The sequence below is a fragment of the Neomonachus schauinslandi genome, chromosome 9 (genome assembly GCF_002201575.2).
Source record: "Neomonachus schauinslandi chromosome 9, ASM220157v2, whole genome shotgun sequence".
Classification (NCBI taxonomy): Eukaryota; Metazoa; Chordata; class Mammalia; order Carnivora; family Phocidae; genus Neomonachus; species Neomonachus schauinslandi.
In genome coordinates, this window is record NC_058411.1 from 86,013,020 (window position 1) to 86,039,472 (window position 26,453).

A 26,453-nucleotide genomic window follows, 5' to 3' on the forward strand; every position below is an offset into this window, starting at 1 on the left:
TTCTTCTGATTACAAGGAGATGGATATTTTAGGACACATAGAGTCAGGTAGTAGCCAATGGGTTTTATTCACCTTTTGTTTCCTATCAAAAAACGCGTCACATTATCTTCAGATGTTATCTGGTCTGTCAGATAATACCTCATACCACTAGTTCCTCTGAACTCAGAACATGGTTTAAGTACTTCTGGCATTTGGAGCTGACTTCTTTGCTGGTGTCCACACTGGACGTTTTGTCCGTAGCCCATTGTGAGGACCTAAACCATTGTGGGGTTGGTGAGACAGCTATTCCAGTAAAAAGTAGAGGAACATTCTAACCCCATTTTTTACTTTCCTTAGGCCTGTCATACATCCAATGGTAACTTTCCTTTGTCTTGTGTAGGATAGCAAAGAATAAGGTTTCCATCGATTTTTTTTTTTTAGACCTTTCTACCTATCTATGTAAATTTGAAGCAAGCAGAATTTCTAGTCAAAATATGCCAGCGGGGGATTTGCAGGTTTTAATATCTTCTTTTCTTAGAGTAGAGATGTATCATATATATTGCTGCATATTTTATATCTCTATAGATTTTAAATATGTACAGCAGCCTTGGCAGTACTGGGCTTAAGGACAGGGCTCTGACCTAGTCCTGTGAGAAGGAAACATCATTACAAGATGGGGCCAAGGATCAGAGACCTCATTTAGGGCTCTCCTCATACACAGATGAATTCTTTGAGATTCCACCCAGTAATGGTAGAAAGCAAGGAAGCCTTCAGAGAGGAGTTGAACTGAGTACAGAGCAGGCATTCTTGGTCTGATTCACAGGGGCATGTTTGCTGGGTCTGGCATAGTGGTGTATATTAGAATATAGTGTATTAATAGAAAATTTGCGGTATACTAAGGCCACCAGGTCAAGAGATGATTGACATTGGAAATGACAGTTCCCAAGAGGAAGGGGCATATCCTATCACAGGAAGCCACACGGGGAGGCACAGGGGCAGGCCAGGCAGCTGAGGAAGAAGGGGAAATTGGGGGCAAAAACTTTTATTGTAGTTTCCATGGAAGGACCAGGTGAGGGAGGGTATTGGCTAGTTTGAATACTTTCGGTGGCTCTGGGGCATGGGGGTTGTCCCTAGTTGTCTGCTATCTGGCCATAGGGTAATTAGGGAGGTGGATAGTGACCTGGAGTGTGAGAGCCTGATAGGGGAGGTGGTTGGGGGTCTGAGCTCTGTATTGGTTGGTTTGTATTTGCAAAGCATGCTTTTGGGAGGAGGATTCCTCCTGAGGAAGGGGTGTCAGGTGACAAGGGGGGCAGGAAGCCAAGGCAAGGTGACTCAAACATGTTGTGTTGCCCAGAACAAAGCTTGTGTGATATATGCATGTAGGGTTAAGGCATGTTAAAGCATCAAGTTTATAGAAGTTGGAAACATGGTTAATGCAAATGGTTAAGAGCACAGATTTCAGAATTAGACTGCTTAAATGTGAATCTTGGCTCCCCACTGTATATTGGCCATATGGCACTACAGGTACTATTATTAGCCCCATTTTGTAGATGGGGTAACTGAGGTTCAGAGAGAAGTATATGAAAATGCTTAGAATAGTGCCTCACACCTAGTAAGTGCCAAATAAATATTCACTACTATTATTAGTCTCATTGTCATTATTGGTATTTTCTAAAGAACTAAGCCAGCTGTGGTCAGTCTGCTCACATATATTCGATGGGTAAAGTTGGTGCTACTGCAATCTGGAAGATTGGGATCACTGAGTCAAGTTAATAATTTATTTTTGGCATGGGATGTCCTACTATATAACAAAGAACCACCTGACCTTTCTCTAGAGCAAATAAACGGCATCGAGGACAGACCTATCTGGAACCACCCATACACAGAAGATAACTGGTTCACTGGCCCTGGCTTCCTCGGCCCATAATATTAATTCATTGCTTGGGGCTTTTCTGAGAGGCTCTTCTGAGAGGCTCTTCTCTGTGGCCTTGGCCTGGGAACCGAATGTAGTTCCCTTTACCTTGTCCACCCTCCAAAGGCAAGTCTTAACTAAAGAAACAGTTCAGTCTCAAGTCAGGTTTCTAGAGCACGATAAAATCTGCTGAACTGTGGACATGAAGTGTAAGGGATGGAGCAGATGTGCATCCACAGTGAGGTGGTGGGGGATGAGCTGTGCACTGAGACAGGTATGCTCCAAGCACGTACAGAATCTAAGTGTAGAATTTCAGACATGGATCTTAATTCTGCATGCTGGACCTAGCCTATCCTTGGCCTTTGTTCTTATCTGGCTCCCTAGGAAGTCTTGGAAGCATTTTCATTCAAATTCCAAGTTCTGAGATATTTCTCCTCGTTTCAGCTGAGATTCACATAGAGAATCTTGGGCTACTCCGGAAACAGCCTTTCTGAACAACTCATGACTTAATAATAACTTTTTTTCTTCTCCAGTCATCCTCTTTGTTACCATTTTTTTTGGGGGGGGTAGGGAGGGTGAAGGATACCTTTATGTTTCCTGGATATATTGTTTGCTCCTCTAACCAGACATATATATATCAGCCCAACCAACGATATATATATCCACATGGCCAATGATACTGCATTTAACTATCGTTCAATTGGACTGTTGGGTTTGAGGGAAGGAGAAAGGGGGTGTGAAGACAGCATTTTCAGCAGGAATGGCTGAAGTAATTTGGAAAATTTGCATCCCTGTGTTTAAACAGTACAGGCGAAATCCTCCTCTGCCCAAACCAGATAGCTGTGTGAGTGCCCCTGTAGGGACTGCTCTGGGATAACAATGTTTCACTGATCTGATTACAAGGAATTCTTGACAATGAATAATCAGGACAATAGATACTGTTTCCAGCAACTGCTGATATAGTAATCACTCTTCTTGATGAAAATACCAGATTGTTCTGCAAACCAGTGAGCTTGGTCTATGGAAACAGAACATACATTTATTTTGGAGAAACAAAAGCTTAGAGCAGTCTGTAAAACTCCCAATTTCATTTCCTCCATAGCAGTGTTTTAAATAAGAGCCCCCCCGCTCCTAGTTCCTTGGGAGGGGTTCTTCAGCTTAGTTCTTCAGAAGGCCTAAAAAGAAGCAATGAGCCACAAATAGACCCACTACCCTCTCTTTAAGGAGAGCAGAAATTTGTCTTGGTACCTAGCATATTAATTTATTCTTGACTTACTGAGGCCATTAGTTTTGGGACTTAATGTGTAAAGATTCCTTAGGGTGTACTAAGGATGCCTTCTTGTTTTACTGGAACAGAAATATTTGAGACCCTTGCCCAGGACTTCAGACCAAATCTCTTTTTAGATTTACAAACATGAGTTGAAGTCGAAGTTCTACTCTAGCTAGACTGGATAGACTTTAGTAAATCATTGAATTTTTCTGGAGGTCCAACTCCTTCTTCAGCATCAATTTAACTTAAATTTTTTAAAAAAAATTAATCATATTGACTGTAGAAAAATCGGAAATATCAAGGAACAAAAAGAAGGAACTGAACAGTTATCATAGTCCTACTACTCAGAAAAACCACTCTTAGAAACTGGTGAATATCTTTTCATTCTTTTCTTCCTCCTTCCTTTGTCCTTTCTCCCTTCCTTCCTTTTATTTGCCTGTCTATCCATCCATTTGTCCATCACCCACCCACACATCCACTCACACATTCAGTCTAATCATACTATGCAGAGGGTTGTATAATTTGCTTTCTCTTCTCAACAGTGTTTGTGAATGTCTGTTTTTGTCACTATTGTTGGTTGCCTTTTTGTTGTCTTCAGAAAGGAAGACTTGGACTATCTAGTGTCACTGAGTTATCAACCAATTTTTTTTTAAAGATTTTATTTATTTATTTGAGAGAGAGAGAGTGGGAGGGAGAGGGAGAAAGAATCTGAAGCAGACTCCACGCTGAGCACAGAACCTGATGTGGGGCTTGATCCCATGACCCATGATATGATGACCTGAGCCAAAATCAAGAGTAGGATGCTTAACTGACTGAGCCACCCAGGTGCCCCATCAACCAATTTTTAAACTAGTTTATAGATACTTCAGTATTCCCACAGGCCAAAGCCAGTATTTTTTACTTTATCAAAATGAGTTTTAAAAGATATTATTGTGATATATTTTAATAAATTATGCATATTCTCCTTTTTATAAAGTGATAACATGTTTTTTGAGGAATACTTAGAAAATACCAAAAAGGAGAAGAAAATACAGAGATAAACCCATTTCTTTGTGCAATTATCCTCCATCTACAGTTACTTTTAAATGAAAATGTTATAATAAAAAATTCAGATAGTATGATAATGAGAAGTAAGATTTTTCTTACCCTACACTTTCAGACTTCCTCCACAGGGGTGACCGCTGTCAAAATGTTTATGTATACTTCCATATATTTTCCTATTTAGTTACACATTTTTCAAAGATAATGTTAATGGCTTCATGTTATTCCTGTGTAGATGATGACAACTTCTAATAATATCTAATTATCTATTATAGTATCTAATATCTGACTGATGGACACTTAGGTTGTTTCTAAAGTTTATTATAGTCTATGCTTAAAATATATGAGGGACAAATCCTAAGGTCTTTGCAAATCCCAATTCTGTAAGTACCTCCAAGTTGATAATCAAAGAAAAAAAAAGGTTTTTTTTTTTTTTTTTTTTTTTTTTTTTTGGTAATCTTATTATGATGGTTTTAACTTGAAAAAGCTTATGAATATATTGGCCTGATAGTTTGTGGTCATTGAATATAATCCAGAGTTGGCAATCAACCTGTCTTTTCTTTTATGTTCAAAAGAAAATAGTCCACTATCCTTTTTATTCAAATTTCAAAAACCATGCACTCTATAAATTTACTCAAGAACCAGGCTACCCTCTGTAGCCTGCAATTCAATATTTGAAATTAGGGCTGAAATGGAAAATTACAGCAATTGCTCCAAAAGTTTCAGGTTACTATTATTATTCCTGTAAACTGTCCTCAGACAGTTAAGCCAACATTGGGTCTCATCTCTATCTTTATTTGAGCTCATAAAATGTGACATTATAAATTCAGAAATTAAACAGCATTGCTAATACAGAACTACTTCTGGAGGTGGTACATGAATACTAATTATCATCCTTAAAATAATCCCCCAGACACCAAACATTTTCTGAAATAGCTCTGTTATAATAAATACATCTGCAAAAAATCCTTTTATGGGCCTGATTCATGTGTGCACACATTTCTGACTGTGTGATAAGAGGTAGGGGGTAAGAACAATCATTTCTACTCTTCCTTAAACCTTCCTGGTCACCAGAAAGGACTCAGGTAGTCCTCATGAATGTAGAATACCTTGTATCTTTGGTATTTTACTATAGGGGTGGATTTGTGATTTAGTGACCCTTTCTTTAAGACATACAAGGTCATAGTCTGAACAATGGCAAGGAGCTCTGCTTTCCACTAACAATTTCTGCCGTGGGTTTGGAGGGAGGAAACTGTGGAATTCAGGCTGATTTTTGGCCATGCAAGGCCCAGATCCTTTGGTGGTAGGTGAATAGTCTATTTTTTAATAAAACTCGGGATAAAAAATATGGCAAGAGGAATTTTATGCTATTTCTGGGTACAAGAGGGCATAAGTTAGATGTGAACATAATGGAATTTCTAGAATACTTTTATGATTTATGGGAACTTTCAAATATTTAAAAGAAAGGCTGTCCTGGAAAGCCCACGGTTAACAAAGTATGCTGGATGAGCTGGACCCGTAGCGTTGAAGATGTGCGCATGCTGCCAGAGGGCTGGTGAGAGACAGGGAAGGAAAGGGGCTTTTGGGAGATGTGATAGTGCTGGGGGAGCTCAGGCTTGGACAGGAAATGCCTATGTGGAGACACATCCCAGTATAGCTCCTAAAGAGAGTGTTCATAAGCTGACTTCTCTCCCTCTGTGGGCAAAATTTCTGCTACTCAGACTTTGAAGATAGGTGTCTCCTCCAGACTGACCTTGGCCTTTGAAAGAGCACAAATTATTTTTATCATAGTTAACCAAGTGAACAATACACAGCTACCCACATCCAAGAAAACCAAATCAAGTCTGGAGGGGCAGGAGAGGTCATTTAAAATGATTGTCTTGTCATTAGCCATAACATCCATTGGGTCATTTAGAAACTGGCAAAATTTTGAGCTACTTAAGTCTTCCCTTGACTCCACTAGGCTGTCACTGAATTCCCCTCCTCCACCCTCCACTTTTCCCAGTCATCCAGGGGGTCATTTTAGTGCAGAGGGGAAAGAAAGATAAGAAAGACCCTATGCACCAAACATTTTGAGAACAGCCTCAAGGAGTTGTCACAAACTTCTACCTAGGTTTGTGGCTTTAGGAGGAGAAGAAGTAAAGAGGCTATTTTCACCTTAGTCTTCCTCTTTCATATCTTCTTTCTTTACTACTTCCTCCTGGGCTGCCGACCGCAGTAGCCCACCATAGCCTGGGTGCAATGTTACTTGACATTCTTCTTGCCCTTTTCCCACTGACGCTTGGGCCAAGTTGGCACTCTTTGCCCAAACTACTTAGCTTTGTCCCACCTATTTTGAGGCCATGTATATGGCTGATGCTATATGAGTGAATTTTTAGGGAGTCAAGATTCTGTTGTTTGGCCAGCCATTGGCCTCAGAATTCCTGAAGAACTCTCTATTTGACCTCTTGCCATCCCGATCAAGGAATTGGTACCTCCTCTCTCAAATGGTTTCTAGCTCTGGGTAGAATGATGAACTAACCTCAAACTTTTATGATTATTTACCCCTTGGGATTATGACTTAAAGAACTTAACTTGGAGGTGGTGGATGTTGATCAGGAACCACCTCCTTTTCCAGTTCTCCGGGGTAGAAGACATTAAACATCTGATCCTCTTCAAGGAGGGTGCTGGGAAAAATTAACATAGCCTTCTGCATGGGTATGTGGTTCAGTGGTGCTAGCTCTTGATTATACTTATAATGCCTCTAATTTCTCCAAAACTTCTACCCTCTCTTAAAAATTCCATCTCATACATTACTGAAATTAGCTCCCACTTCTCATTTATGATGCTCTAGTTTTCCTTATCCCCATGTTACACTCCCCAACTTATTCTTTTTTTTTTTTTTTTTCAGACCTGAACTTTGTTATTGTCATGGACCAGTAGATCCCTTTTATTGTTTAAGCCAGGCTAAATTGTGTTTTCTGTTATTGCAGTAAAGACCATCCATTCTCCTGATACTTTATGACACTTAGATTCTGTGCTGCAGGATCAGGAACAGGGAGGCACAGTGTGGTCTGAGAAGATTCTGTCCAACCCAGGTGCTATGTCACTGTGTCACTGGGTTTTAAGTCTCTTTCTTGGGTAAGGAGGGAAGGTCAGTCACGTTCATTTCACAGCTTATGGTGAGGGTGACAGTCAGTCATTCAGCAAAAGCATGGCTAAAAGGATGCCCCATGTGCTTGAACGTGACCGTCTAGGAGTCCGGAGGACTTGGGCTGCTAGAGCCTTGTGGGGCAGGTGTTCTTTATAGGGGGTTCCTTGGATTCCTAGAGGGTCCATGGAAAGATGCCAGGAAGTCCATGAACCTGAAACAGGAAGGTGGCTGCGTCTCTCCTGGTGGTACTTTCTAGACTTCTGGAGCAGGGACTAGAGAGGATCTTAGGATCACTTTCATCTGGGAGAAGGAGTCTTTTCTGAAGGGCCCAGGTTTACATTTCCTTGATAAAGACACCATGGGAAATGGAGGGGATGGAAGTGTTTCATTGATGAGTGAGGTCAGGAACACAAAACCCTGCATGTCTATAATTACAGGATTTCTTCATGCTGGCAGCATGCTGAGGAATGCATTTTCAGTTCTCCGGGTTGGGAACTGTAGGTATTCCTGATTGCTCTGTGTGATCCGACATGGCTCTCTGTAGAGCTGGCTGTTCCTCTCCTTCCCAAAGATCTGGGGGGAAGGAAGGGGTCCTGTCTTTTCCTGTGAGGCTGATGACTTCACTTCCTTTCCCTTCCTCTTCCTCAGGTTAGGATCTCTACCCCTTCTCTATCTGCTCCCTGGGTCTGAAATCTTGACCCCTCTCTCACTCCCCAACTTTTTTTAAAATATTTTTTTATTTTAGAGAAAGCAAATGCACAGGGTGGGGGGAGGGGCAGAGGGAGAGAGAATCTCAAGCAGACTCCATTCTGAGCATGGAGCCCGATGTGGGGCTTGATCTCATGACCCTGAGATCACAACCTGAGCCAAAACCAAGAGTCGGACACTTAACCAACTGTGCCACTCAGGAGCCCCTCACTCCCCAGCTTTTTTTTTTTTTTTAAAGATTTTATTTATTTATTTGAGAGAGAGAGAATGAGAGATAGAGAGCACGAGAGGGAAGAGGGTCAGAGGGAGAAGCAGACTCCCTGCTGAGCAGGGAGCCCGACGTGGGACTTGATCCCGGGACTCGAGGATCATGACCTGAGCCGAAGGCAGTTTGCTTACCAACTGAGCCACCCAGGCACCCACTCCCCAGCTTCTTATGTCCATTTTCCTAAGTCATTGCTGGAGGTACTAGAATAGAGGTCTCAGACTAGTTTAAAAGTCTTGAATTATTTTTCAGTTTAAAAGAGTATTAGGGGAACTTATAGGACTCACTCTGTTACAACTTGGTTCGGCTTGTTCCAGGCTCACATTGCCGCTGTGGAGTCCTTTTTGGCTCCTCTTAGTCATTAGACCGCTCCTTTAGTCTTGTCTGAACCTCAGGGCTGCCCTCATTGCCAAGTCAGTGTCTCCTCTTTCCAGGGTCCAGGTTGTAGATTATGCCCTAACTCAAGTATGATGTGAAGACACTATTTCCATAAAGCAAAAAAAATCACTTGAGAAAGGAAGAATGGAAGAAGGTGAGAAGACACCTTTGCTGGAGCGGGGAGAAGAGGAAGAACAATAAAGAAATGTGCATGGAAGAAGAGAAATTTCCCTGTTTTACTACTTTTTTTTAGAGGTGGCTTTTCTTAGATGGTAAGTAGCTTCACGCAACAAGTTCATTTGAAATCACACTACCTTGGTTCAAGTTTTGAATTATTACTTACTACTGTGTGACTGTGGATGAGTCACGTAACTTCTCCGGCCTCTGGTTTTTCATCTGTGAAACAAGGATAATGACAATATCTACTTTTTGGGTGGTCATGAGCATAGGGTGCTGGCTCATCAGGACACTAGCCCCTGGGGACAGGGTGCCCCAGGCTCTCCAATACAGGGGGCAGTTCGGGGAACAGGGACACTGGATTGAATCAAGAAGTCTGGGGCTCAGAGAACTGAAGTTTTTTCCACGTGGAGCTGTAATGGGAATGAAAACTCTACTGTACTGTTCAAACATTAGCAGGAGTCATTATCTGCTCTGCTGATGGAGAGACCAGAGGACCCGTGGGTATCTGTGCAAGTGCTCCTGTGTGCTCACGCAGGAAAGGGATTCACTTTAAGCACATGGATAGTGTCTTTAAGCAAAAGAGTTTGCAAAATAATATTTTGCTTACAGCAAAATTTTTGTTTCCCGGAGGCAACCACCGTCGGCTTGGTGTTATTGTGGGTACTTAAAAAACAGATGCTAACCTCGGACTGGACGTACAAAAGATTTACTAGGGAAGACACCCATGAGGGACAATGAAGAGTGAGTCAGGCTGCAATGCAGGAAGGAAGGAAGCAAGGTCTTAGATTGTAATACATTTCCAGGAAAGTTTAGGCCTGGCCAATGGGGAGTTTTTGAGACTGTCTTCTGTCAGGACTCATACATCTTCCAGAAATGGGCCTGCCTTAGTGTCTCTGCTGAGTTTAGTCATTGGCTGGGGAATATGGCTTTGGTGCTAACACAGCAATGGATTTCAGAGCACAGCAGCTGGGATCCATTGGTCGACTGTGCTCCTTGCAGGAGACAGCCTAAGACGTACATTGTCATGGCCTCTGTAGGGCTTTGTCTTTCAGCCTTTTTCCCATGCCTGTGTAAGCTCCTGTATTATCACACACATATATATGCGTGAATATGTATGCATATCTACACAAATGTTGACAGTTTTGTGAATGGGGTCATACGTTCTGTTTTACAACTTGCATTTTTCATTGAAGAATGATTTCGTGGGAATATCGTATCAGTACCAATAGATCTTCTTCATTCTTTTTCATGGCTGAGTGCAATTTCATTGTTTGGCTGTCCTTCATTTTATTCAGCCAATCCTCAGTTGATTAGCATTTGAGTTCTTTCTAGTTTTTCACTATCACAAATAAGGCCATAAAACCTACTATCACATATATATATTTATGTGTATATATAGCTTTTGCAATGGGATAAATTCTTAAAGTTGAAATTGCTGAGGCAAAGGATATGAAATGTAAACGTTGGGAGATACTGCCAAATTGACATTGAAAACGTTACCAGTTTGCTCTTGCCTGAACAGTATATTACAGTGCATCTTCACCTGCTGCTATGCCAACCTTGGGTATTGTCATTCTTTTAAATTTTGCCAATTTGATGAGTGAAAAATGAGCATGCAGCCTTTAAGTCAGTTTAAAAGGTCCCCCTCCCTCACCCCCATATCCATGACTCCCCCTGGTGGATCTATGTTAGAACCATCCTCTGTTAGGAGCCTGGGGTTGGACTTAGCTGGGCTTGGAACTCTTGACTCAGAAGCAGAGACGCAAAGTACATATGGTCTCTTGCACCAAATCTCAATCACAAACCCTGAAAAGGTGTCCGAAATGACACCACTAGAGACTTGTTCCCTTTGAAATCTGAGAAACCTGCAAAACCCTGACCCTCAGATATAATCCAGTATCTATGTTTTACAGATGGGAAAACTAAATTCTTTCCCAGAGGGTGCTCTGACCAGGGTCACAGAGCTAGTTAATCACAGAGTTCAGACTAAAACCAAATTTTCTGACTTCCAGTCTAGTACTACACTGTGAGAATACAAATAGCAGTTATTTTGTCATAATTACAGCTGGAAATGCTGGTGTTAGCAAACTGCATGAAAATTATCAGGTATGTAAATAAAATAGAATGAAAGCTAAAAGCACTGAATATTCCATATTGGAAGATTCACAATTTATATATTCATGTCACTGTGTAGTATGTATTGAATCAAATACTGCAGGTATAATAATTTAAAAAATAAAAATGTTTGCTATTATGTTTTAGGGGAAATGCCTATGATGCTTTAGCACTCTAACAAGTAATCTTTACATGTAGTTACCAGGCATATATATATATATATATAAATCCATATTAATAGGAAACTTGGTGGCATACATAGTTTAAGTAGCTGTCAGAAGACCTTCATAATTTCCAGTTTAACCTAATTATGTGGAGTCTAAACAAAGCACTGCAGACTTCTCTCCATGATTCCTCAGAGCTGGCTGAGAGCATTCCTTTGATCATATAATTCTTTTTTTAAGATATTTTGTTCATTTATTAGAGAGAGAGTGAGAGAGAGCACAAGGAGGTCGGAGGGGCAGAAGGAGAGGGGGAAGCAGACTCCCCACTGAGCAGGGAGCCCCAGTGTGGGGCTCGGGACTCTATCCCAGGAGCCTGGGATCATGACCTGAGCCAAAGGCAGACGCTTAACTGACTGAGCCACCCAGGCGTCCCTGATCACAGAATTCTTATCCCCCGGGATGTGATTTATTTTAACTTGGAAATCTGAATTCTTAGGGAATAACTAGGGTTTCTGAGTTTTTTTTTTTTTTAATCAATCTTGGACTTTGGACCAAAAAGACAAGAGCAGTTCTTGTGAAGGACTGAAGATTCCACTCGTTAATTGGAGATAGAAGTTCTGGCCTCTCATTTCTGCCATCATGAGAACATGTTAACATTATTTTGTCATGGGTCGTGAGTCTACTTTTTCTTGTGTATCTTTTTGCTTCGATTTTATTCTGCACTATCTTGAGGGATTTAGTCCTTTAGGATCTGTCGTTTAGCCCCCATTTTTCAAATTTCATATAACTTCTTTTCAGTTCTGAGGTCTGAGATCATGCTGCTTTTTTTCTTGACCTTTTATTGTAGAAAACACAGGTAATAAAAGACACATAAAGCAAATGTGTGGCTTAATGAGTTATTATGAGGCAAGCACTCTTGTAACTATCACCCGGGCTAAGAAACAGAACTGTGCCACCCAGCCTGAAACTCCTCCACATGCCCTGTTAACGTTTCCATCCTCTTCCCTCCTTCGAAGTGCCACTCACCAGGGTTTTATAGTTATCCCTTCTAGACAGTGTACTTTAGTCTTGCCCATTTTTATTTGCTCTTATTTTTTAAAAATTTACAGTGTCTCTCCACCCTTTTATTTTTCCTTATAAACTAGTTATCTGTTGAAGAACCTGGGGGCTTTTGACCTGTAGCATTACCCACAGCCCAGATTTTTGTCGATTGCGTGTTTCTGGTGCAGTTCATTATGCTCCTTTGTCCTGTGAATTTCCTGTAAGTTAGCAGTCAATGCGGAGTATCAGATTTAGGATCAATGCCTGTGGCAAGACTATACCTTTGGTCCTGCACAGACCTCAAATTCCTCCAGCATCTGGCTACTGGTATATTGTGCTCTGTGTGGGCCCTGAGGCTGTGTAGGATTTTTCTCAGAATTCTGGTCTATTCTCAGCCTCCACTGGGCATTGCAGACCTGTGTGTCTGAGGGGTTTCTCTTTCCCCTTCTTAGAGACTGCTGCTAGTTTTTTCTCAGGCTTGGGGTAGGGATAGGGGCAGGGTTGAGGGGTTTTTTTTTGGTTTGCTTGCTCTTTTGTTTTTTCAAAAATATCTTACCATTTTAGAACTCTCCATAGAAAATATTTTGAAATTTGAATTCAATTAGCCAACATATAGTACATCATTAGTTTCAGATGTAGAGCTCAATAATTCATCAGTTGCATATAACGTTAACCCAGTGTTCATCACATCATGGGCCCTCCTTAAAGCCCATCACCCAATTACCCCTTCCCCCCCCACCTCCCCTCCAGCAACCCTCAGTTTTTTCCTATAGTTAAGAGTCTCTCATGGTTTGTCTCCCTCTCTGATGACTTCTCCTTTAGTTTTCCCTCCCTTCTCCTATGATCCTCTGTACTGTTTCCTATATTCCACGTATGAGTGAAACCATATAATTGTCTTTCTCTGATTGACTTATTTCACTCAGCATAATACCCTCCAGTTCCATCCGTGTCGATGTAAATGCTAAGTATTCATCCTTTCTGATGGATGAGTAATATTCCATTGTGTATATATATATATATATATATATATATATATATATATATATATATATAACACATCTTATTTATCCATTTATCTGCTGATGGACATCTGGGCTTTTACCCCGTTTGGCTATTGTGAACATTTCTTCTATGAACATTGGGGTGCAGGTGCCCCTTTGGATCATTACATTTGTATCTTTGGGGTAAATACCTAGTAGTGCAATTCTGGGTCAGAGCATAGTTCTATTTTTAATGTCTTGAAGAACCTCCATACTGTTTTCCAGAGTGGCTGCACCAGCTTGCATTCCCACCAACAGTGTAAGAGGGTTCCCCTTTCTCCGTATCCTCGCCAACATTTGTTGTTTCCTGTCTTGTTAATTTTAGCCATTCTGACTGGTGTGAAGTGGTATCTCATTGTGGTTTTGATTTATATTTCCCTGGTGCTGAGTGATGTGGAGCATTTTTTAAATGTGTCTGTTGGCCATTTGTATGTCTTCTTTGGAGAAATATTCATTCATGTCTTCTGCCCATTTCTTGACTGTATTCTTTGTTTTTGGGGTGTTGAGGTTGGTAAGTTCTTTATAGATCTTGGATAGTAGCCCTTTATCTGATATGTCATTTGCAAATATCTTCTCCCATTCTGTAGGTTGCCTTTCAGTTTTGTTGACTGTTTCCTTTGCTGTGCAGAAGCTTTTTATCTTGATGAAGTCCCAATAGTTCATTTTTGCCTGCATCTCCCTTGCCTTTGGAGACGTGTCTAGCAAGAAGTTGCTGCAGCCAAGGTCACAGAGGTTGCTGCCTGTGTTCTCCTCTAGGACTTTGATGGATTCCTGTCTCACATTTAGGTCTTTCATCCATTTTGAGTTTATCTTTGTGTATGGTGTAAGAAAATGGTCCAGTTTCATTCTTCAACACCATTTGTTAAAGAAACTGTCCTTTTTCCATTGGATATTCTTTCCTGCTTTGGAAATTTAGAATGGTAGAATTTTCTTTCTGAGAATCTCTAACCTTGGGAAAGTATCTTCCCTTTTAAATGGTCTAGCCCTGGGATTTCATTTACATTCAGGAAGTGTCTATGTTACATGCCCAGTGATAGACACTATGCTCATCATTTGTTATGACACATAAAATGGTTTCTTCTATAACAACTGTTTCATGGACTACTACTTTCTTATTGATCAAAATATGGAGTATCAGTTTCTTTAACTTTCTGAAAGATGAAATAAATAGTGAGACAAGTCACACACTAGGTTCTTCCAAATCTTTTTGGAGATGTGCGGTTTAAATAGTAAATGGAGTCAGAAATTTTTTGGAAGTTCTGCTTTTAGTAGGAAATGACTTCCGAGGGAGGTCAGCTTTGATGATGTCAGACAGGCTGGGTTTAAAATCTTGTGTTACTTTCAGCAATTTAATTACTTTATCTGAATCTCAGTTTTACCACCTGAGAAATGGAGACAATTATACTTATTTGCTTTTTGCAGCAAATATTTATTGAGTACTTTTTAAGGTGCAAGAATTGTTTTAAGTTCTGGGGATACAGCAATGAGGAAACAAAAACTTAGCCCTCAAGAAGCTTTTATTCGATACTCCAAGGGTTTCTGAAGACTAAATGAGACCTAATGTCACTTTCCTGGTTCAGAGCTTACACATGGTAGATGCTCTATAAACGTCAGCTCCCTTCTGCCTCCTTTTAATAGATGTTTCCTATCACTTCTACAATTGATACTTTTAATTTGTTTAGCTCTTTGGCATTATTATTTCAGTAGTCGATGGTTCTCAAGCAACAACAGCCTAGGCAATATAATTAAGGCATAAATCAATGTTACATTTTTGTCTGACTCGCAGCAGTACTAGCAAAGTCTCTGCCGTCTTTGTTCCCAAATACCTCCAAAATCATCTAGAGAGTCACCGTGAGTGCCCCTAAATGCCTGTCTCCTCCAGCTAGTTCATGGCATTCCTGCCACCTGTGGGTCCCCTTGCATGGCTGGGTATCATTCTTCCTCACCCTAAACACTTCTCCCTTGATATTACCCATATTGGGATGGCAGGAGCATTGCTTTATTTGTGGTCAAACTCAGAGCATATGGCATACTCTCCCTGCAGCTTTCTTAGCTTTTTGAAGCTAGGTCATGGGATACACTGACCTTATATTTTCAGTTCCCTTCAATGACCTCAGCTTTTTACTTTGTCTGAACTTTCTTCTCTTCTCTCTTTTTTTTTTTTTTCTAAAAAGTACAACTATTGGGTTTTTTTTTTTCTTTTTTTGGCCTACAATTCCTTCCCTTTTCTCAGATATGTGGCTCTCTTTGATGAATTTGGAGGTTTTGGGGTTCTTAAACAAATGGCCAAGAAAGAACTTTTGAGACATTTTTGGTGCAAAAATGTGATCTTATTACAGCACCAGGACAGGACATCCATGGGCAGAAAGGGCTGCCCTGGGATTGTGAGAAGTGACTGATTATATGTTTTTTAATTAGTAGGTGTTAGGGATAGTGTAAGTCTCTAAGGAATTAAGAAGCAAGGCTTTCAGGACCCTGAGGGGCTAGGCGCTGCTAAGATTTTACTTTTAGTCTTTAATAAAACATAAACATTTAGGCACTAAGGCGGCCATGAGTTCCTGGAGGAAGGTCACACTCTACATGTTTCAGGTATCTATCAGTGGCCTGCAAGCTGTAAGGAGATTTAATTTAAGCCACATTTCTTTTTTTTTTTTTTCAATTTTTTAAATTAACATATAATGTATTATTTGTTTCAGGGGTACAGGTCTGTGATTCATCAGTCTTACACAATACACAGCACTCACCATATTACATACCCTCCCCAGTGTCCATCAGTCACCCAGCCAATCCCTCCCACCCCCTTCACTCCAGCAACCCTCTGTTTCCTGAGATTAAGAGTCTCTTATGGTTTGTCTCCCCCTCCAGTTTCGTCTTGTTTCATTTTTCCCTCCCTTTCCCTATGATCCTCTGTCTTGTTTCTCAAATTCCTCATATCAGTGAGATCATATGATACTTGTCTTTCTCTGATTGACTTATTTCTCTTAGCATAAAGTCTCTAGTTCCATCCTCATCGTTGCAAATGGCAAGATTTCATTTTTTGATGGATGCATAATATTCCATTGTGTGTGTGTGTGTATGTATATATACATATATATATATATATATATATGTATATATATACCACATCTTCTTTATCCATTCATCTGTTGATGGACATCTAGGCTCTTTCCATAGTTTGGCTATTAAGCCACATTTCAAGGGAAAAATGAAGGGGGGGAATCAGAGGGGGAGAAAAACCATGAGAGATTATGGACTCTGGGAATCAAACTGAGGGTTTTAGAGGGGAGGGGTTGGGGGGATGGGTAAGCTTGGTGATGGGTATTAAGGAGGGCACATATTGCATGGAGCACTGGGTGTTATATGCAAACAATGAATCATGGAACACTACATCAAAAACTAATGATGTAATGTATGGTGACTAACATAATAAAAAAATTATAAAAAAATAATTTAAGCCACATTTCTCTTGCCTTTGTTTCCCTCCTCATCTTCCTTTGGAAATGCCTATTTTTCTTTTTAAAAAATATTTTATTTATTGATTAGAGAGAGAGAGAGAGCACACAGAGGGAGAGGGTGAGGGAGAAGCAGACTCCCCACTGAGCAGGGAACCTGATGCAGATCTCGATCCCAGGACCCTGGGATCATGACCTGAGCCAAAGACAGATGCTTAACGGACTGAGCCACCCAGGTGCCCCCTGGAAATGCCTATTTTTCTATTCCCGTAACACTAATCTGTATGTGTGGGGCTGCCATGTTTTTACATGTCACAGTTTCTTGGGCTCCAAATGATCTAGGGTTGCTACCTTTTAAATCACAGCACTTTGCCTCCCTGGTCACAGTTACTAAGTCCAGGTATGGCTTTATAATTCAAGAGTTCTAAGATTAAGATCCTCGGTTCTACCCCTAAGATTTTTCCAGGTGAAACTGACAAAGGAGATTTAAGTTCCTTGACAATAGTGAAGCTGTGGGATTGTTTGGAAGCCTTCTCTTATTCAATGCACTGCTTAAAGAGTTAATTGATAGGTATTTTTTTCCTGATTGCTTGGGAGGTCTTAACCTTTGTCTTAGTCAGTTTGGGTTACTAACAAATTACCATGGATTGAGTGGTTTACAAACAAAATAAACTTATTTCTCACAGTTCTGGAGGCTGGAAGTCTGAGATCACGGTGCCGGCATGATCAGGTTCTGGCTAGAGTCCTCTTTAAGGTTGCAGATTGCTGTTTTCTCATTTATGCTCCCATGACAGAGAGGGCTAGCTAGCTCTCTGGCCTCTTCTTATTTGTAAGGGCACTAATTCCATTCATGAGGGCTCTACCCTCATGACCCAATTACCTCCCAAAGGCCCCACCTCCAAATACCATCACATTGAGATTAGGGTTTCAACATATGAATTTGGGGAGACACAAACATTCAGTCTATAGCATCCTCTGAGGTACAGGTTTTTTCCAACATGCTTAGAAAAACATTGCTGGAACTCTGATTCATTGTAGATATGCAGCTTTGTCCCTTGCTACATATTATTTGTTCCTTTAGAACATCCTATGAGAAAATTAGAGGAGATACAATTTCATACAATCTCAGTCTCTCTCTTTCTCTCTCTCTCTCTCAGACAATGAGATTAAAAGTGCAAATGTTTTGTCCAATATCACACAAGTAAATGTTGCAAAGCCAAAATTATAGCACAAGATTCCTGATGTTTAGTGTTCTTTCTGCTATACTGCAATACTATATTATTATACTGCTATACTATATTTGCAACTTTTATAATCTTTGTTAGCAAAATATTATCCAAATATGTTGCTTGGTGTTGCCTCGAAATTGTATCACTTTTGCATCTCATCATTTTAAAAAACATTACTTAAGTACTTCCTTAAGGTTTTCTTTCCTTGGTTTGTAGATTTCCCAACAGATTTCTTGATTCATTGTGCTGCTCCTCAATGGTCTCTCACCAATCCTTGGTGATTTCTTGGAGGTTATATCTCCTACTTGTATTTATGTTACTGGTTTTCGCTGACTACAGACCTGGATATATAGGTGCCTGAGGTCTTCAGGTTATTTTTGGATTGCTTCAAGCTCGTGTTTCCCCACATCAGAGAATAATATTGGGGAAATGAATCTTCCACCCTGTGGAAGAGAGAAAGAACAGAAAGAGGAATAGGAAAGATGACAAAGAAATCTCCCCCTACCACAGGCATGCTTTTCTTTGCAGAAGGCTGGCTTCATGTGGCCCTAAGGAGCAGTCACTCCCTGTTCTTACTCGGCTCACTGGCCTTTTCTGCTAGGTCTGTGGTGTTCATGGAGTCAGATTGCAGATATTATACCCACATAACCATCTTCCCTTTGTTTCAGGGTCATAGGCATTTACCCCAAGCCAAGAAAGACCCAGCCTAGTTTAAGCAGACAGAATGGTATCAATAATGAAAGGGGAAATGGCTTTTTAAGCTCACAGAATGTCAGGGAGCTCTTTCTTATCACCATTTGACTTTAAGATCCTTCTTGGGTCCACTGCTTTTTCTACTATTGCTTTTTAAATGCAACTATGAATAATATTCTTATATGAGAGGTTGTGTTTTTTTTTAAAAGATTTTATTTATTTATTTTTGAGAGATAGAGAGCGAGAGTGTGTACAAGCAGGGGGAGGGGCAGAGGGAGAAGCAGACTCCCTGCTGAGCAGGGAGCCCCATGCAGGACTCGATCCCAGGACGCTGGGATCATGACCTGAGCCGAAGGCAGATGCTTAACCAACTGAGCCACCCAGGCACCTCTATATGAGAGTATTTTTGAGTGAAAGAACACTCTGAATAAGTACTGAATTGTTCAGTTTGGTGACTTTAAAATAGGTCCTAAGATTCTTAGCTGTCTCTCCCTCATTTCCATATGTGAACTTAATTATCCTTCGAGTGGGAACTGAACTCAGTGGCTTGCTCCTTACAAATGCAATATGGCGGAAGTGATGGCGTGGGGTGTCTGAAATCGGGACACAAAAGGCATTGCAACTTCCTCTCGTTCTCTTTTTTTGGATCATCTACTTTGGGGAGAGCCTGTTTGACTACTCAAGAAGCCCTATGGAAAGACTTGTGTGGCTAAAAACTGAGGCTCCTGCCTGCCACGATCATGTGAGTGAGTCATCCGAAAGTGGACTGTCTAGCTGCAGTCAGGCCTTCAGATGACTGCGACCCTCACTGACATCTTGGCTGCAAGCCCATGAGAGTTCGTGAGCCAGACCACCCAGTTAAGCTGCTCCTGAATTCCTGACCACACAAACTGCAGTAACTGTGATAGGAAATGTTTATTGCTTTAATTCACTAAATTTTGGGGCAATTTGTTATGTAGCAATAGATAAATAGATTTTTGGTCATGCTCATCTGGACTTGATTCAGATGCCAATGTCCTAGACTTTGAGTTGGTGACATAAAAGGATGAGGCTTTTGAGGGATCTTGGGAGGTAAGTCCATTTTGCATGTGGGAGGAATGTAAATAATTTCTGACCAGAAGACAGCTGTGGAAGTTTTAAAATATGTCCCTATTTGTTGTTGTTGTTGTTGTTGATGCTCCTTTCTTCAAAGGTGGGGCCTAAATCTCCTTGCCCAGCAGTAAACAACTCATACAACTAACTTCAGGGGTGGATTTACGGGTTTGCACCCTTGCTCAGAAGGGCCCTGCACTTGGCTTCATGCTCAGTTGTTGCATTTGGAAATCCTTAATAATTTTTGAGCAAGGGGATCCACATTCTTATTTTAATTCTAATGCGGACCCACAAATTATGTGGCTATTCCTGAGCTGCTGCTTCTGCTCTGACCTTGAGGTCACTGGCTTTTCTTGATAATTGGCCTTATTTCTATCCTCAAAGACCTTGTGAGCTCACTTTCCATGGTCTTGGGAATATGGAAAATGGCTATTCATTTCACTTTACCTGTAGGAAAAAACGGATTTTCTCCTGGTCCCTTGAGTCGTCAGCCCCACTGGTGATCCCGTAATTCTGAAGTAAAGATAGTGAAATATCCATGGTCAGTGTCCTGTGGTCCCATGTGATCCTTCCTGAGCTCAGGTGGTACTTCACTTAGCCATTGCTGATTCTCCCCATCTCTTCTCAGCCTCTGTTCCTCTATGGAGCCACAGAACATCCAAAAACTGGTTGTTTCACTTTTTCATGTGGGCTGCCCACATGCCATCCAGACTGAGGAAGACCTGGAAGCTTCGGCGCCATGTGAGCCAAGATCACGGCCACATTGGCAAGCACCGGAAGCACCCAGGAGGCTGGGGGGTAATGCTGGTGGCATGTATCACCCCAGGATCAACTTTGACAAATATCACCCAGGTTACCAGAGCTTCTGCCCAACTGTCAACCTTGATAAACTATGGACCTTACTCAGTGAGTAGGCATGAGTCAATGCTGCCAAAACCAAGACTGGAGCTGCTCCTATCATTGATGTGGTATGATCGGGCTACTACAAAGTTTTGGGAAAAGGAAAACTCACAAAACAGTCTGTCATCCTAAAGACCAATTTCTTCAATAGAAGAGCTGAGAAGATTATTAAGGGTGAGTGTGGGCTGGGGGTGGATGCCCTCTTAAATCCGTAACATTTCTCCTTGGGAGAAGAGACTTGAGTTCTTATGGGCTTGCAATTCACTCTTTTTGAGAATGTTCAGAGCTTTCCTACAATGTCAACAAATGGGGTGGCTCCTGAAAATGGTATTGCTTTTGCTCCTGAGTTGCTACTTCATTGACTAAGAGCTCTCAAGCAGGGATTTATAGTGTGAATGTCTTCCCCACTCTAGTCTCAGTGTTGTAGAATTTCCTACACATGCTCAGAAATACTGCAAACATCATAAAGTCAGAGCTTAGGCTGTTACTTTATCTCCAGCACTTTTTACTCTGACCAATGTAGTTTAACCTGCAAAATGGTAACTTGGGAGCTGTTTGACACCCAGAGTCTGATTGGAGAATTGCAGCCATGAGTAGTTTTTTTTGGTTGACCCAACTATAAGCCATTTGACTTCCTCTTCAGAGCAATCTAGTTAGAAAATAGGACATAGTTTCAGAGGTGAGGGTACTGTTTAAACTTGCCTCTCTCTTTTGGGGTTATTCCCAATCTCCTTTGACATGGAGATGTCAGAAAGATATCTGGGTACACACTAAGAGAAGACTCTGAGGAACTTAGAGGTTTTTGGAGATGAGAGAGGGTTGAGGGACTCATTAAAACATGTAGAATTTGTTCAAATTTCTATGAGGGGCAGTTTGGCTTAATTAGGTTAAAATATATTCAGGCCCGCATATAGGATAAAACATTATTATTTTAGCTAGCATAGTGACAGACACAGAGATGCATTGCTCAGATCCTTTTTCAAGAAATGATTTGCTGCTCAGTTGTAAGAAGTGTGGTTCACTGGCAGCCTCCTGCTGTTTACTTCTTCAGGTCCACCTCAGCCTTTGAGCTGGGACTTCCCTAATGGGCAATCTTTGCTTCAAAGGTTCTTACTGGGCAGGCAGAGACTTTGTCCAATATGCATTATGGTCTCCTTTTCCCCCTGCCCAATCCTACTTCCTCCCTTTTCTTTTCATGAGTATTACTCTTCAATCTGCACTAATTCTGTCTCATGAGTATTACTCTTCAATCTGCACTAATTCTGTCTCAACACCTGCGTCCCAGAGGACCCCACTGACACAGTGGTTCCAGGAGTGCTAGAAGAAAACAGGTGGTAAGATGAGGTTTTGGGCTTGGATCACTCAGTGCCTGATTGGCAATGAGAATCCTATCCCAGGTGGTATGTGGGGGGCACAGATTAGTGTCTGGCATAAGATGTTGGCCCAATTGCAAAAACTTTCTCTGGTGAATTGAGAGAATGTTCTATTGCAATTGTTTAGGCATTTGAAAAGGGCAAAGGGAAAAAATTCATACGAGGAAAATGGAATTGGCTGGTTGTTATTAAGTAACATTGTTGCTTGTTAGAGAGATAATGAAAAGCTGAAGGCAGTTAAAAATTGGTAACTAAGGAGATCAGAAGTCCTTTTTGGTAGTTAAAAAGAGGCCTTTATCTTCAGCATTGGGAGAGAAGAAACAGACCTAACTCAGGGTTAAAAAGAGTCCAGAGCTTCAAACACAGCTAGTTATGTGGCTGAGGCAGGTCTGTTATGCCAATGTCAGGATCCTGGTTGAGAAAACATTCCCCATCCTGACACATGGGATGGGGGTAATCTGTTGCCTGTCTCCCAGACATTGACTCTCCAAACTCCTCTGAATTCTCAGAGCTTTCAGAGGTTGTCCCTTTCCCTACTAAGAGCTAATATACACCCCTTTCATATGAGAAGCCATTGCTGGCCACTCTTCTGTAAGGTAACGGGCTTCTCACCAGCCTCCTCAAGATATGGCCAGAACCTCCTGTCTTGGATGCTTAGCCTATAACTAGGGTCAAATCACAGCATGTCCCAGATGGGGGTGTCCTGGGTCTGATAAGGGAGGAATGGTATTATACTCTAAAGGAGTTATAGGATCTAGTCAGCATGTGCCAGCAGAAGCTAGGGGAGTACCATGGTACTGGATTTTGAGTGTTCTTGAGGGGCCAGAACATAACATTGGATAGGAAAGAGTTTGTTGGCTTGGAGGCAGTTTCTTAGGACAGATAATTTACTACCTTGGCAAAGACTCACTGCAGGATGGCTTCTCGGAGCAAGAGAAAATGATGGCCCATGCTGAGTGAAGTGGAAATGCCAGAATTGCCTTTGCAGATACCAGAAGAAAACAAAAGTCTCAGGGAAGTGGACTTGCTGGAGTGGCGATATTATATGAGGCCATAAGATCTACTAGAGGATTATATTCCATGGGAAGGGGCTGAGGACACACATGGCTTTCCAAGGCTATCAGGAAGGCAGTTGTATTTAAAAAAATATTTTTAAAGATTTTATTTGTTTATTTGAGAGAGAGAGAGCACGAGTAGAGGGGAAGGGAAGAAGGAGAGGGAAAAGTGGGCCCCCTGCTGAGCAGAGAGCCCAACGCGGGGCTCTATCCCAGGACCCCAGATCATAACCTGAGCTGAAGGCAGACACTCAATCGACTCAGCCACCCACGCCCCCCAGGAAGGCACTTGTAAAAGGTACTAGCACCATTAAGAATTTCAGTGTTGCCTTTCCTTTGAAGATTAGGCCTGGTAGTAGCAGAAACTTTCACAGATGTTAACTCATTGATCACAATGAGGTTTTGAAGGTATCATACTACAAATTTAGGAATGGGGCTTAAGCCCATATACCTGGTGACATGAAAGACAGCCATCCTTGAACAGACAGACTCCAAAACAAGAGAGGTGTTGCAACATGTCCACTTGCAGCACAGGCAGCCCTGTTTCTTGGGCTATTTGATCCAACAAACCCTTTCAGTATGAGAATAAAAATGCAGACCCCTGCATTTCTGGGGCAAGCCCATAGCACCTTTGCAGAACAGCTCTTGACACCCCATTACTGCCTTGTAAAGATAGAAAACTTGGTCATGGGACCACTAAGTAAAATAAGTTCAGAAATCCCCACCACCTGTAAGGTCTTGTTGAACCAGCAAGTCATAAAATCAGGTGGACCCAGCAGCATTCCACCGTAAGCTGGAAGTGGTACATCTAGGATCTAGAACAAGTGGGACCAGGGGGCACAAGCAACCTACGTGAGTAGCCCAGGGCCCCATGGTCCTCACTGGAGTTGCACCAGCAGCCCTTTCCTTACCACACATTTGCAGTGCTTGACATACTGTACCACCCAGAAGCAGTGGTTTAGTAGAGTGTTGGAACCATCTGCTGATGGTGCAGCTGATACACAGGTCAGAGGCAACACTCTGCAGATATGGTGCCATCTTCCAGAATGCAGTACACACAGATTATTAGAGCCCTCTATGTGGGGCTTGTCCCCCAGATAAAGAATACATGGATCCAGGAACCAATTAAAGAAGATGGATTGAAATATATTTTTATAAAGACTTATTTTTAAAAAGGGAGGCCTATTAAGCAAATTAGTGGTTAAAAAGGAAATGTTTATCCAATGACAATGAAGGACAGTTCCCTGGTATCACTAGAGTGCTAAATTTATATACATGGCTTTTGTTCCTGGATTATTTACATTTTGCATTAACTTACGAGAGTGTCTAATACATCAAAAGTAACGGAAAGGATTTAAAGTATAATCTCTGAAAGAAATAAAATTTTATTTCTCAAACTATGTTGTATAAGTGAGATTTCATTGATACAAAGAATACATCCCTGTCAATTTCTGAATTAGATGGAAAATGAAGACTTTGGGGACTCCCTCTCTGGTAACTAAATGTAATCCTGCTCATGCTTTCCCCCTTCTTCTTCCATCCACTGCCCAATCAGAAACCCCATCTTTTTTTTTTAAGATTTTATTTATTTATTTGACAGAGAGAGACACAGTGAGAGAGGGAACACAAGCAGGAGGAGTGGGAGAGGGAGAAGCAGGCTTCCTGCAGAGCAGGGAGCCCAATGTGGGGCTCGATCCCAGAACTCTGGGATCATGACCCGAGCGGAAGGCAGATGCTTAATGACTGAGCCACCCAGGCGCCCCCAGAAACCCCATCTTAAGACCCATCCCTTTTTTTTGTTTGTTTTTGAAGATTGATTGATTGATTTATTTGACATGGAGAGAGAGTGTACAAACAGAGAGAGCAGCAGGCAGAGGGAGAGGGAGCTAAGCAGGGAGCCTGATGTGGGGCTCGATCCCAGGGTCCTGGGATCTGAACTGAAGGCAGATGCCCAACCATCTGAGCCACCCAGGTGTCTCACCAAGACCCATTCTTATCAAGAAGCTTTCCCTTATTGCTCCAGGGAAGTGACATGTCTCACCTCTTCATTCTTAGCAAACCTGTTTCACATATCTGGCATTTAGTTAGAAAATATCTTATTAATTAGGATTATCTTTCATCTTTTCAAATCAATTTTAAGTGATTTGAAGCCGGGACTACGTTTTCGTTCAGTTTTCGTTCAGTTATTATTCAATTGTTTAAGATCTACCTTTGTTAGTATGGAGATATATAATCTTAGCTAATTCACTTTACCTCTCTGACCTTTAGTTCCTCATTTGTAAATTAAGGAAAATGGATTATATAATTAAAATCAACTAACATTTACTGACTACTTCCTATGACCCAGGCACCTGGTTAAGTTATTTATATGTACTATTTTATTCAATTCTCATTTTATAGAAGAGAATTCCCTAGTTTAAAAGTTTTAATTAATTGCCCACAACCATCAGTAAGTAGTAGTACTGGGCTTGAATCCAGTCTGGAATAACTTCTAAACCCATGCTCTTAACTGCTACACCATCTTGTTTCAGTTTTAAGAGCTAGTGAACTACCAGAGTTTATTTCCAACTCTAGAATTTCATAAGTCTAGGAGTTCTGTGATGGAGCAAGTCAACATAATCTTTCTGTATCTAGTAGCTTCTTGAACACAAAGAGAAGAAAGCTCTACTGTTTTATTAATACATCACTTCTGGGTCTTCTTTTAAGCCTTTAGGAAACATTAGGCAACAGGCACACATAGGGAGACCAAATATTAGCAGAACTACAAAGAACCAGAATGCCTAAAGGTATTATTAAAGTAGTTTGACTCAGGGTTACACATGGACTCTTATTTCAACCTATATTGAATCTTTTTTTTTTCTCATGTAGTTAAGGATTAACCTATAAGTTCTTTCCAGAAACTTCTAGTGCCTTAGCATTGTTACTAGGAAATGAATGATTGCATGACCTCAAATCTTGGTGGGACAAGTTGGTGTATAAGTAGATAGAGTAAGTACTAAATTATGATACAGAATTAGAGGATATAGTAGGCATATGGAGATTTGGTCGAATGGACAACCCATTTTTGTCTGTTTTTTTTTTTTTTTTTTTTCTTTAAAGATTTTATTTATTTATTTGAGAGAGAGAGAGTGAGAGACAGAGAGCATGAGAGGGGGGAGGGTCAGAGGGAGAAGCAGACTCCCTACCGAGCGGGGAGCCAGACGCGGGACTCGATCCCGGGACTCCAGGATCATGACCTGAGCCGAAGGCAGTCGCTTAACCAACTGAGCCACCCAGGCGCCCTTTTGTCTGTTGTTTTAACTAGGTTTCTAAGGAAGCCAATAAGCTAATATTACTGTGTAAGTTCAACCCTGTGCCAGGTGATGGAGAACATAGAACTCTAAAAAATGGCCTCTGCCTTCATGTAACTTATATACTAGCTCAGAGTAAAAGA